The sequence below is a fragment of the Trichomycterus rosablanca genome, chromosome 7, assembly GCF_030014385.1.
Source record: "Trichomycterus rosablanca isolate fTriRos1 chromosome 7, fTriRos1.hap1, whole genome shotgun sequence".
Classification (NCBI taxonomy): Eukaryota; Metazoa; Chordata; class Actinopteri; order Siluriformes; family Trichomycteridae; genus Trichomycterus; species Trichomycterus rosablanca.
The window spans coordinates 4,550,748-4,565,390 of NC_085994.1; the positions used below are offsets into that span (position 1 = coordinate 4,550,748).

At 44.0% G+C, this 14,643-nt stretch overlaps 1 non-coding gene across 1 annotated transcript; it reads left to right on the top strand.

The window, feature by feature from the left end:
• The first annotated feature begins 3,094 nt into the window (after positions 1 to 3,094).
• On the top strand, positions 3,095 to 3,288 carry LOC134318619 (U2 spliceosomal RNA). Its single transcript, XR_010013403.1, has one exon. It is a non-coding gene; the product is annotated as a U2 spliceosomal RNA (small nuclear RNA).
• Positions 3,289 to 14,643: the final 11,355 nt, after the last annotated feature.

Here is a 14,643-nt window from a genome sequence, read left to right on the forward strand (position 1 = left end):
TGACTGTTATTGGCATTATTTTATTTTTGACACTTACATTTTCTTAATCCTCAATTAAAAAAATATGCAACCCTGGCGACATTCCATTAACCCTTGCTGCTTTAATCCTTGACTGGTTGCACAGCAGCAGTTGGTGGGGGTTGCACTGGTGACCTCTTTATGCCAGTTGCAATTAAATTGGCACTACAAATGTGAAAATGAGCCAAGCTGCTCATCCCACATTGCCAAAGTCTTACACTGTTCCTGTAGTCATTACGTTATTATTATAAGTTTTTTTTCTCTATATTTCTCTTTCTTCCAGACCTTTAATGTATGGGCATTTTTTCTTTTTTCCCATTGATCATAGTGATCCACATAATTTGGCATGTGTAGAATTAATCCTGTGGAGTTAAAGTGTTGTTAAAATTATTCCTAATTAAGAACACTAAATTCTGGTTTTCTTTATGTCACGTCCACTTGCCTGCCTGTTTACTAGAATCGTTTTTGATGGTTGTCTGTGAGTATTGTTGTAATGGAGAAAAATGTGTGTAGAGTTTTTTCCTCTTCCAAATTCCGTCCATTATGATGAATTATTAGTGATCAAATGCCAACATGTTTATTTAAGAAACCCATAGTGCACTTTTTTTGCAGTATTACTCCCTACCTGGTTATGTATCCAGTTCTCTTGTGGTTATGGGAAGTGTTTGTAAATTTGATGTGTAAGATAAAGAGCGGGTTTAATGCCGGTACCATACAAATACTGCACTCCATCAGATTCCATATGTCGCTGAGGCATCTGAACATAGTTGTGATTTCTGTGGAGTGCATAGAGGAAAGTATATTTTAGTGTCTTCTTAATTTTTTTAACAATATGACTTGTCGTTGCCCTTTGTCATCCATTGTTAAAGGTAAGATGTTGACAGTGTATGTTTTGTGGCCTACTGGGATCTGCAAAACTTTTCATTCAAACTCAGAAAGCTTTGCATTTCATAGGTGTGTAATGAAATGATTTTAAGTATTAAAAATGAAACAAACTGCACGTCTTCTGTTTTCTGTTGGATTTCTTTTTTAAACAGACTTTATCAGTGGTTCTTAATGTTTTTGTGTAATTGAAAAGAGGGCAAATATTGTGTGCAACCAACTGTTTATTAGTTCATCACAGTGCTTTGGTCCCCCCTCAGACAAAGTCAGGTCTGTGAAAACACCAGGCTGGCCGAACCCAGTTGGTGGACTAGTGTTATAAACTGTTGCACCACCCAAGCGAAACCTTATATGTTTTGTCAAAGGCATTTGAAACATTGTGAGGATAAATGGTATCATAGACTTAAAGTACCAGGAGACTTTAACAGTAATCTAGTTGTCTTTGTCAGAAGGCCAAAAGTGAGTTGTGGTTACATATATCCTCACAATCAGTTCACAGAATCAGGATTTTCAATGCTTTTATGCAGAGTGCTGCTTATACAGTGACAATTTGGGGGGGGTCAACTTTATATATTATCTTATTATTATTATTTTGCTGCCCCTATCTGTCACATGGTCAATTTATCACTTTCTTCTGGCTATGTTCCTCCATCATGGAAACTCGCTGCAGTCACTCCCATCATCAAGAAGCCTGATCTTGATATCACTGATCTCAGTAACTTCAGACCTATTTCAAACCTTCCGTTTCTTTCCAAGATTACAGAAAGAGTCGTGGCATCCCAGCTGCTTGATTTCTTAAATTCTAATCACCTGCTCGAAGATTTTCAATCTGGTTTCCGTCCATATCATAGTACAGAGACTGCATTGCTTTGCGTTTTAAATGACCTCCTTTTGTTCGCTGACAAAGGGTTGGTCTCCATGCTTCTACTTCTCGACCTCACTGCTGCATTTGATACTATCAACCACACTATTCTTCTGTCCAGACTGTCCAATATTGGTCTTTCTGGCCTGCCACTTGCATGGTTTAAATCCTACCTCTCTGACAGGCAACATTTTGTGCAGCTAGGGTGCCATGTCTCAAATAATGCACACATACATCAGGGTGTGCCTCAGGGCTCGGTCCTTGGACCACTGCTATTTATTCTATACATCTCTCCCTTGGGGGAAATTTTCCGAAATCACGGGTTAAAATTCCACTGCTACGCGGACGACACACAGATTTACCTTAGCCTCAGGCCCTCTGATCCCTTTCCTCCTACTGCCCTCTCCAGGTGTCTTCAAGATCTCATCCTATGGCTGCGGGCAAATTATCTTCAATTAAATACCGATAAAACTGAGCTTCTGTATATTGGCTCGAAAGCTGCACTTTCCTCTTTCTCTTGCCCTGTTCTTCTCATTGGGAACACCTCTGTTTTTCCTGCTGCTACTGCACGGAACCTTGGTGTGACAGTCGACCCTCTCCTAACTTTTCAGCCCTACATCCGCTCCATCACAAAGTCTGCTTACTTCCACCTACGTAACATTTCTCGTCTTCGCCCCATGATTTCACCTCAGACAGCAGAGCTTTTGGTCCATGCTTTTGTTACTTCTCGGCTGGACTATTGCAACTCACTGCTCTATGGTCTTCCTAACAAGTCGATACGCCCTCTACAGCTTATTCAAAATGCTGCGGCCAGGATCCTCACATCCACTCGAAAACACGACCATATCACCCCGGTTTTGGAGCAATTGCATTGGCTCCCTGTGCATAAACGCCTCCAATTTAAAATACTACTCCTTACTTTTAAAGCCCTTCATGGACTTGCCCCGGTCTACCTCTCCCATCTGCTGACACCTTACATACCCAGTCGCTCACTCAGGTCCTCCGATGCTGGCCTGCTGGCCACACCTAGATTTAGGCTGTCAACCTTGGGTGGCAGATCATTTAGTGTGGCTGCCCCCACTCTGTGGAACGCTCTCCCTTCTTCTCTTCGCTCTGTCTCTTCACTTCCACAATTTAAATCTCTGTTAAAAACCCATCTCTTCAATTAACTATGCTTTCTTTTTGTACCTCACTGAACTGTTTATTGTTTGATGTAAAGCGACCTTGGGTATCTTGAAAGGCGCTATATAAATTGAAAGTATTATTATTATTATTATCTAATTAACAACCACATTAACTGTTGTTTTTACCTCATTTTAAGAGGGTGCGTATATAGCTTCTCTGCCTTTTGGCTAAGATCAAGTGTAGAATCAGTTCTTGTCAGTTTAATATCTGATACGCCCTCTACCCGAGGACCATATATTAAATGGATTTTTAGGTCTGGGAGTCAGAAGAGGGGCTTGCTCCGTCCGCTCCTTGCAAAGACCAGTTATTGCATTGCCTCCTGTTGGAGAGTTGGGCTATCAACTGAAAGGTTGAGGGTTCGAATCTTAGCTCTGCCATACTGCCACTGTTGGGCCCTTGAGCAAGGCCCCTAACCCTGTCTGCTCCAGGGGTGCCGTACAATGGCTGACCCTGTGCTCTGACCCCAGCTTTCAAAAAATATGGAATATGCAAAGAAAGAATTTCATTGTACTGTACGTCTGTATATGTATATATGACAAATAAAGGCGTTCTATTCTAACTGGAAAGGTCAGACACCCCCAATACGCCCAAAATTCGAACCATGATTTTGTAAGTTCCCCATACTTAAAGGGAAACTCGTAACATTCAAATTTAGAGGAGTTTTGTACAGGATTGCTTCACCTTAATACTTAATATTCTGTTAAGAGAGACAGCACAGTGGCTAGTGGGTAGCACTGTCGCCTCACAGCAAAAAGGTCCTGGGTTCGGTCCCCAGGTGGGGTGGTCTGGGTCCTTATTGTGTGGAGTTTGCATGTTCCCCCCCTTGTTTTATTCCACAGTAAATAAACGGATGCTTAAGAAGGCTTAATCTATTCTACAATTGTGATATACTGTATATATATATATATCACAGTTACACCACTGGACTCACTCAGGTCTTTATGCTGATCATATCTGATGCATTTTTATACATGTACTATGAGTAACTATCATCAGTCCAACATATAATAAATCCCTAGGCCCTAATGCACATTTTTCATGGGTGAAACATGGAGCTGCGGCTTTTAGGATACTTTCTTTCCTTTATTTCTTTCTTTGGGGCGGCACGGTGGCTCAGTGGATAACACTGTCACCTCACAGCAAGAAGGTCTGGGTCCTTTCTTTGTGGAGTTTGCATTTTCTGCGTGGGTTTCCTCCGGGTGCTCCGGTTTCCTCCCACAGTTCAAAGACATGCAGGTGAGGTGACATTAAACTTGAACTGATGAATCCCCTGGATGTGTCGCCAGTCTGTTACAGGACAGACACACACATTTACAAACACAGTTACATTTTTAGTAGCTACAGTTGTTTTCTTTACAGTTGTGGGAGAAAATCTGAGCACCCGGAGGAAACCCACACGGACTCCACCGGGCTGGGAAATTAAACTGCTCCTTGCTGTGAGGTGAAAGCGATACCCACTGCCCCACTGTGCCACCCCAAATATCACAATTATAGAATAGATTAATGCCAAGTTCACACTACACGACTTTCCAAGTCGTCAGCTCGCTGTACAGTTCACACTGCACGACTGGATCTCTTGTAATCAGGAGTCTTACAAGTCGGTGTGGCTTTCACACTACACGACTGATCGGCGATAGGGGGTTTCACACTACACCATCTATCACCAACTGGAATCGCAGACGAGCTTCTCTGGTCTGGTCTCCCAAACTATGGTCTGTCATGAAAACAAACGCAAGAAGTGACGAGCGGTTTAATGATACCTCGTCCAAAAATGCACGTCAACAAGTAGCGAGCGATCAAAGTTTGTGCGCTGATGTGCAGCGTAAATAAATATTTTATTTGCAGTGCAACGTTGGTGTTATGTTTTGTAGAGAACGATCAGGTCAGAAATACTGTAAAACTTGTGTGTGCTGATGTATTCTGATATAAACTATATTACGCCCCTGTCCTACCTTTTTACACTCCTCCCCTGTGTTTCCACTCACCCCGTATCTTGCGCTCTCATTGGCTGTTCGACACAGCACTCATTGCAAGTCGGGCAACTCAGATCCAGATATTTGACATGCTAGAAATCCCGCTTCGGATCGAGTTGTTGAATAGTTCACACATAGCGAGAGCCGAGTTTCAATCGCCGGGCGAACCCAGAGTTGCTCCCAAGTCAGCAAATCTAGCACCGATCAGTCGGCGAGTGAAAATCAGGGCAAGAGTCGTGTAGTGTGAACTAGGCATGAAACAACTAAACTAAAAATGTGCCCGATGTGGTGTCTGCCCAAAAGGCCAAAGGGAAGAAGTAGCAGCAAGAGCGAGAGAGAGCCATCCTATTCCCACCAAAAGAACCATGGTTCTTAAACCGGTTCTGTTCAGGTTTCTTCGAACCTTGGTGTTTTGTAGAGAACCGACGCGCGTTTCCACCAGTTTTTGAGAACCAAGCCTGCATCATCAACGGTGGGCGTTACACAACGAAAGTTAAGAGTAGTATCATCATGGCGGAGTGTGTAGAATATGTGTGAGCATTTGTGCTGTTGTTAAAGATGTTTTAGTTTTTATGTAAAAAGCATCGATCAGCTGTTGGTAATAAAAAGACGTAGACGTGTTTGTCGCAGCTGTTGTTTTCTTTAGTTCATTGACGGGAGAAGCGTTCTCGCGTTCACTGCGACTCGGCGCAAATAGCGCTCGGCTTGAGCGATAAAACATCATTAAAGTTCCACGACACGAACATGTGTGAAATATCCATCAAATCTACTCTAAAATACAACATGTATCTGTGTTTAGCTGGATTTACTTTACGTGTGGTGTTAATATTTCATGTTAAACGTTGTTCGTTCTGTCCGGGTCACTTTTACCATCATATCACACAATTCATCTTTTTAAAGGCGGCAAACTGGCTCAAAATGTAATCAGGTGAACTTTAAAAGATAAAAATTCAGCGTCAAGCTCCATACGAGACAACAGCACAGTGGTTTAGTAAAGCACAGAAACCTCTACACTGTGACACGCCCACAGATGACGTCACGGTTCTCGCTGAAAAACCAAGTATTCTGTGGGGCCAGATTAGAACGCTGGTTCGCTGTCTGGAACCTCTTTTTTCTGTGAAAACACGCGGAACCGGTTCAAAATCAAGTTCGCGAACCAGAACCGGAACCGTTCCGCGTCGGTGGAAGAGAAGTACCTGTGACAAGCTGGTTTAAACAGAAGAAAGCCGGCCCAATCAGGAGATTAACGCCCCAGGCTCCACCTACAGGAACACACACACACACAAATCGCCCATCAGCCAGGGCTTTGGGGCAGCTGCTGAGGAGGTGTTGAGGAGATCTTCTCCCAGAACACAAGGGACAGGAAGGAGTCTCTGTCTTACATAAAGGTTTGCCAGGCTTGGTAAGGTGTCATAAACAGCTTGGACCAGAAATCTGATCTGATTGAAATCTGACCTCCAGAAATCTGTCCAGGTGATGCACTATATTTTCCCACCTTGTCCAGGCGCCTTGCTGACCTAGTCCCACCATCTTGCTGACTCGTGCCTCCTCTTTACCTGAACGCACTTCCCCCTGGAGAAGATGTTGCCTCTCCTTTCCTTCCCCTTTGCTTCTCTGCTGACTAGGGAAACCACCCAAGCCTACTCGCCCTACTGCGACTGTCCCAACAAGAGCCCTCTGCCTTAGCCGTGCCTCCGCAACCTGGAGCGCTCTGGCGGCACTCCACTTCTTTCCTGTGCGAACCTGAATGCCGACTGTTGCTACTTTGGCGTCACTGGAGTCTCTGTACTGCTTGGCTTCCCTCGTCCGGCTCACCATTAAATCTTCTAAAAGACTGGTGAAGGGGAGCTGAAGGGTGTTGGTGGCTCCATACAGAGCTGTGCTGCTTAAGCTCCTTGGCAAGCCAAGCCACCTTTGCAAATAACTGCTGATTTATCTCTCTAGAGACTACACAGTTGAAATGAGGATGTCATACAGCAATAGGGGCCACAGAATACCAAGCATGATGGCATGCTGACATATCCACACCTTAAAACGACCAGGCAACCCCGACTTGTCAATCTTGGCGAGCCAGACTTCAAGGTCACCACAGGCTTTATGGATGGCACTTGTTTCCCCTAGACTCTTGACTGGCTTTTCTGACAGTGTCGGAATTGTGAAGTAAAACTTGTTCACAACTTTCCCTTTCTTCAGCACAAAAGACTTGATTTTGAAGGTTTGAAACCCATCCTCGCTCATGATTCAGTGGGATCCCGTTCATTTCTCACTGGAACGTTATCCAAAGCCACTTCTGCAGCACTGATTGTGGTTCACTATCTCTAATCAGAGCTTGCTTACCCACTTCGTCAAGGACGGATTAAGGATAGTCTGGGCAAAGACACTCCTACCTAGTTGGTCCACCTTGTAGATGTAAAGTCAGAGGCGATCGCTCATCTATTGCTGCTGTTTGAGTCGGTCATCTTCTAGACCTTCATCAGTGGTCACAGGACGCTGCCCACGGAGCTCTGTTGGCTGGATATATTTTTGGTTGGTGGACTATTTTCAGTCCAGCAGTGACAGTGAGGTGTTTAAAAAAAACTCTTGTTTCTTTTGTGAGAAAGTGCTGATGAAAAGACATTGGTTGTATTTAAGCGATGCAGAAGACACTCAGAAATGTAGTCCAGTGTACTTTGGGTAATTTGAATGCAGAACAAACATGTATTATTCAATATTACTAAAAAACCTTGATTTTATTGTGTATAAATTAATATGGTGAACTGAAATGACAAACGAGTTAGAATAAAAGTAAATAAATATAATTTTTACAATAAATACATTATAACATGATTAGTGACAAAAGTTGAATCACAATTTTACCTGCAGTATTCTCAATAGACTCTGGGTGGCGCTACAGTACTACGAACAGGGGACAAACTATTACAATAAGAAGATTTATTTAAATGTATTCACACAATTATTTATTAATTTATTAATTGCTTAATCCCAATCGCAGTCTCGGTTTGTTATGAATTATACCTTAAACACTAGGTCAGGAATACACCTTGGACATTATGCAGATTCATCCTGGCAAATCAAAACTTACAAAATCACTGTCTCATAAGAGAATATTTAGAGTAGCTAATCCACCTACTTACATGTATTTGGGAGAAACACATGCAGAAACTGGGAGAATTTGATGTAAAATTCCTTACAATAAGTGAATCAATTGGAATCCTGGACCTGTGCAGCACCTATACCACCTGCTGTGTCACAGTGCTGCACAGGTTTGAGGTTTAACCTAATCCCTGACTTCAGATTTTAATAAGCACTATGTGCCTATTTGCAATGCCAACACTTGGCATATTAAGGGGCAAAAAAAAAAGTTTGTGATTCCCCCAAATTTCTAAATTATGCACTAACTATTGTAAATTATTATTTTAACTTAATTCAAGTCACATAATACACAAACATTCTGCCAAAACTAACGTCATACAAACAATTGTAGTTTTCATGTATTTATGAACTGAAGGGATTAGTCATTAGTTTCAGTAGTTTATTTAGAAGCTGTTTGTCATTATGACTGATGAAGATCAGACCACGTCTCATAAATGATTAATGTGAAACTGCAGGTTATTTTCAAGGGTTCACAAACTTTTAATGTAACTGTAAGGTATACACCGATGAGGCATAACATTATGACCACCTTCCTAATATTGTGTTGGTCCTTCTTTTTGCTGCCCCACAAGCAACAAACCGTGATGCACTGTGTATTCTGACACCTTTCTCTCAGAACCAGCATTAACTTCTTCAGCAATCTGAGCTACAGTAGGCTCGTCTGTTGGATCGGACCATGACCCTGTCGCCGGTTTACCACTGTTCCTTCCTTGGACCACTTTTGATAGATACTGACCACTGCAGACCGGGAACACCCCACAAGAGCTGCAGTTTTGGAGATGCTCTGACCCAGTCGTCTAGCCGTCACAATTTGGCCTTCGTCAAACTCGCTCAGATCCTCACGCTCGCCCATTTTTCCTGCTTCTAACATCAACTTTGAGGATAAAATGTTCACTTGGTGCCTAATATATCCCCCCCCACTAACAGGTCCCGTGATGAAGAGATAATCAGTGTTATTCACTTCACCTGTCAGTGATCATAATGTTATGCCTGGTCGGTGTATATGCAAACACAGCACTGATTAGTAACATTTTTAAAGATATTCAGTCTATAATATGACTGTATGACAGCCCAAGTCATATGACCGTCAAATATATTCTAATAGGCACATACAGAGGGGTCCAAAATGTATACACACTTTAATAAATGTTATCTGTGGACCTTTTTAAAGTTGAATGGAATTACAGTAGCATTGTGTATGATGTTCAAAGGTGACATCTATTCATCCCTTAATGTCTGTAAAACTGTTTTTTGTTTCATTTGTTGTACTGAGTGAACATTTTGTATTTACTACAACATTATTAAAGAGTGTGTAATATCTGGCATAAATATTTTACGCAATAAAATGTCAGTGTATTGTCAATATGGTCTATATTGCTTTGTACCTTTGGGGTAGAAATTATGCAATTTGGTGGCTAATTTACAATCCACAATCAACAGAAAAATGGATTGAAAGAAGAAAAGCAGCACTCAGCATTTTTCACTGCTCCAGAAATGAGGTTTCAACTCTGTCCAGAATAAAGTAAAATCTTGGGGATCTCACTGTTGGGATAAGGTCACAGCTAAAGGCAAAGAAAAATGCTGACTGGATTAATGAATAACATTATAAAGTTATTTATTCACTTTCATAACATATGTCTTGTATTTACCATAGCTAGAGGCTATAATGTTGTAGAACTACGAAGTGCTCCTATATGGTAAGTGGAGCTGATAAAATGGACAGTGAGTGTAGAAACAAGGAGGAGGTTTTAATGTTATGGCTGATCGGTGTATAGTCCAAAACTTGTTGTAGTGCTGTGTGAATTAACAGCCAACAGAAAGTGGAAACTTGTAATGAAAGCCATGTTGGAATTATCTGGACGTCCATGTGTGATTAATCTGTGCACATCTGTTTCCTACAACCTCTCAAAAACATGCAGATGTTTAACTGGCTGCTCTAAATTGCCTCAATATAACAAGATATGTCATTTACTTCAGACATGACCTTCAGTTATTATTATTGTTTATTCAGGGATTATGATCGACTACAGCTTGAGATTTTTTGTATTGTTTTACTAGTTTGACTGAACATTATAGGCTGAGCCAAGTCCAGAAAATCTATGGAGTCGAGAATGTTGCTTGAAGCCATTTGAGGCAATTGCCCAAGGTTATTTGTACAAACAATTTTCTCTAAGCACAGAAGTACTTGGAACAGTGGTCATCTTGCCAAGATAAAAGCCTGCCCAGATGAAATTCATGGCAGAGCAGGTTTGGTGTGATGTTTGGTAATTCACACAGTTTAGTTCAAGTCAGAATTGGCACCTACTCTCCTCCCTTGTGTCAGTAAGCTCCATACATGGAATTACTGTAAACACTAAGCATAGAAACAGTTTTAATTTTAGATAGAAGTACAGACCACAACTCTAACTATATTAGTGTAAGAAGTAATACAGATTAAAGTACAGCAAAAAAGAGAAGAGCACTTTGGTCTGGTGTTTAGGTTGTTTTGATTAACTAGCGAAGTCTCTGTTCTTCTAAGAAAACAAGGCAGTCAGGGGTCATGGAGGTGTAGTGAGAGGGGTGGTTTTGGGAGTGAGAACTCATAAGTAATGGAGGGGAGAGAGGAATTACATTTACATTTTAACATTTTCAGCATTTAGCAGACACTTTTATCTAAAGCGACTTACAGTACTGTGACAGTGTATTGTCTAAGCAATTAAGGGTTAAGGGCCTTGCTCAAGAACCCAACAGTGGCAACCTGACAGTGGTGAGTCTTGAACCAGCGACCTTTTGATTACTAGTCAAGTACCTTAACTGCTAGGCTACAACTGCCTACAAAGGGCAAACCCAAACATGAACATGAACATTTTTGGCATTTAGCAGATGCCTTTATCCAAAGCAATTTACATTATAGTTACAGTATACAGTCTGAGCAATTGAGGGTTAAGGGCCTTGCTCAAAGGCCCAACAGCAGCAACCTGGCAGTGGTGGGGCTAGAACCAGTGACCTACTGATTACTAGTCCAGTACCTTAACCACTAGGCTATGGCTTAGACAATTGAATCACAACATTTCTCTTAAAATGTAATTTGTAGTACATTTGTGTAAGAGACATACATCAGTCTTTCTGGGATTAAGCTTACAAAAGCTTACACCTCAAATTTACACTGAAGGATTCTGGTAAATGTGCACATTATGCAAATATTATTTCCAGAAAAGACGAGACATTTTGTTAAATACAATAAAATCAAGAATCTAATTTGTTTATTCTCTTTTATTAAATTGACAAAAGTACAAACGAGAATTCCAGTTTTTTTATTAACCAGCTTAATGGTATTTTTTTTAATATAAACAAATTTAGAATTTTTATTCCTGATTCCTGCAAAACACTTCAAGTTGGAACAGAGAAATTTTTAGATTAGATTAGATTAAAGATATATAAAGGATATTTAGGATATTTATATATAAAGGATATTTTTAGCTCATCCATCTTATTCATCAGGTACCCCACATTGGCAAGGAAGATATTAGGAAGCGCTGGCCTGTGCGGATTTAGCCTTAGCTTAGCACGCAAACCTCCACGCTTACCCCTTCTTTGTCTTTTTTTTCTTTTTTTTTTTTAAACAATATTTTTATTGGATTTTACATACATTTCAAACATGTAAACAGATAATACATATAACGAGGTCTGTGGTAGCTGGTGAACGTGCCCCGGGTTCCCAGCGAAGCAGACATTACAGAGCTCAGAGAACAAAGGCCTCTTATACCAGGCCTCCTAATTAGTGCTGATCACCCGCAGCCGTGGGGCTGACTACTTATGCCAGCTCCACACAGCAGCGGGTGTCGCACCTTTGTTTGTTTTCCGGTCCGTGGTGGCAGCTCGTCCACACGTTCGTAGCCTTAGCTGGTAGCCCTGGTGGCGTATGCCATTCGGGTAAGTAAAACCGCAAGGTTTGAGGTAACTGGTATGTTCTGTTGGTCTCGTAGATATAGTGTGGTGCGACGCGGTGCAGTCCTCGAACTGCAGTTCATTTTGCGCTAGCAGTTAGCGTTAGCGGTTTCACTCAGCGCTGTGTTAAAGCGCTGAAAGTATTCTGGCATCAGTGCCTTCAGTTATTCTGAACATTGGATTCTCCAACCGCTGGGTGGCGACTCCGCTGAGCAAGCGGTTGCCGTGCTAAAGACCCCGGTTCGAATCCGCAGTCTAGAACTGCCTAACTTTGTTTATTTGTTTCTTTCTGGTTTCAGATTGGTGTGTCAGCTGCGCGATCCAGGGCGCGCCGACCGGTCACTGCGATTGTTAGTCGCGGTGTTGGGTCTAGCGCTCCTCGGAGTTCCCCTCCTCTCCCTTCGCTCCTAAGCGTATTAGAGGTTCTCGCGCTCCCGTTTTCCAGCACCACTACAGTGCGGTGGTAATGCTCCCGGCTGCCACGCGGCTGACCGGGGTTCGCGTCCCGCTTCCTTCTGTTTTGGTTTCACTTTGTTTATTTTTCATTTAGTTGCGCCAGCAGCTCCGTCGGAGTTTCCGATCGGGTTTTTTGTGTTCTGTTTTTCGTTTGCTGTTTATCTTTCTGTTGTCCTTATAATTAAATAAAATATTATTATTTTTATTTACTTCTGCATTTGCGTCCTTTCTTCCCACGTGACAGAAAGGTGCGACCAACCATGGACGCAGCAGAAACGCCACCCCCTATCGACGTATTACGCCACCAGGGTGTGGCGTTAGGCAGGCACGAGGTGGCCATTAGCCAATTGGCGCAGCAGGTAGCTGCGCTTAGCCAGCAGTCTCCAGCTTTAGGAGCCGGCCCACACCCCCCACCCCATTCGGGAGGATGTGGAAGCCGCGACACCCCCATTCCTCCTCCTGAAAGATATTCGGGAGAGGCCAAGAGGTGCCGTGGCTTCCTCCTCCAGTGCGCGCTAGCCTTCGAGTTGCAGCCCTCCCGCTACCCCACAGAGCGGTCGAGGGTTGCCTATATCGTTTCTCTATTGACTGGCCGAGCCTTGGAATGGGCTACCGCCCTCTGGGAGCAGAACGCTCCGGAATGCTCATCCGAAAGCGCCTTTAAGGAGGCCTTAAAGGAGACCTTCTTCCACCCCTCGGGGGGTCGTGAGGCAGGCCCACGCTTACTTGAGCTAACCCAAGGTAATCGGCCAGTCGTAGATTACGTAATCGAATTTAGGACACTAGCGGCGGAGTGTGGGTGGGATGAGGGCTCTCTCACCGCCATCTTTCATCGTGGCTTATCGGAGAAGATAAAGGATGAGCTGGCCACCAGGGACTGTCCAACGACCCTTAAGGCCTCCTATACGCTGGCCACAGCCATCGATACCCGTCTTCGCCAGCGAAACCGGGAGCGGGGTACCTGCCCCCCGTTTACCCGCTTGCTGGCGCCCCCTAAGTCTCCTCCACCGGCCCTGGATCCCGAACCCATGCAGTTGGGCTCAGCCCGTGCCAATGCCCGTTCGGCATCGGGTTCGTTCTCCCGACCTCGGCGGCCGGAAAACATCTAGGCCGCTCTCGAGTCAGGGACTCGGGAGTGAGCCGACCTACCATCCCTGCCCAAGGTCTGCTTTTGCAGGCCCGGTTGTCCTGGGGCCTCGGGAACACAAACCTTCAGGTTTGTGTCGATTCAGGTGCGTTGGAGAATTTCATTGACAGCGATCTGGTACACAGGCTGGGGATTGAGGTCCAACCGCTAGCATCACCAGTGTCGGTCCATGCGGTGGATGGCCGACCTGTAGCGGGCAGCCCGATAACCCAACGGACAAGACCTCTCACGTTGCGTCTGCAAAACCACGAGGAACGGATTACCTTTCTTGTAACTCACGTTCCTCACCTCCAGGTGGTTTTGGGGTATTCGTGGCTGCAAAGACACAACCCTCAGATCGACTGGGCCACCGGATCAATCTTCATCTGGGGAACGCGGTGTCGCGACTCGTGTTTGCTGCAAGGTGGCACGGGTTCTGCTCCGACGGAACCGAAGATGGAGGTGCCGGATTTGGCAGCTGTTCCCCCTGTGTACCATGACTTACGGGAAGTTTTTAGCAAGTCCCGGGCGCAGGACTTGCCCCCCCACAGACCGTTCGATTGCGCCATCAATCTTTTGTCCGGCACTACTCCTCCTAGGGGGCGCCTTTTTTCGCTCTCCGGTCCAGAGAAGGTGGCTATGGAGGAGTATGTGCGTGAGGCACTTAAACAGGGCTTCATCCGTCCTTCCTCCTCCCCAGCTGGGGCAGGGTTCTTTTTTGTGAACAAAAAGGACGGCACCCTGCGCCCCTGTATCGATTATCGCGGTCTGAACGCCGTTACGATCAAGGATCGGTACCCGCTGCCGCTGATGGCCACGGCTTTCGAAGCCCTTCAGCGAGCTTCTGTTTTTTCCAAGCTCGATCTTCGCAGCGCGTACAATTTGATCCGGATCAGGCAGGGGGATGAGTGGAAGACTGCGTTCATTACGCCCACTGGCCACTATGAATACCGGGTGATGCCATTTGGGTTAATGAATGCCCCCGCAGTCTTCCAGAGATTTATCAATGAGGTCTTGCGGGAGACTCTTGGTAAATTCGTCTATGTTTACTTAGACGATAT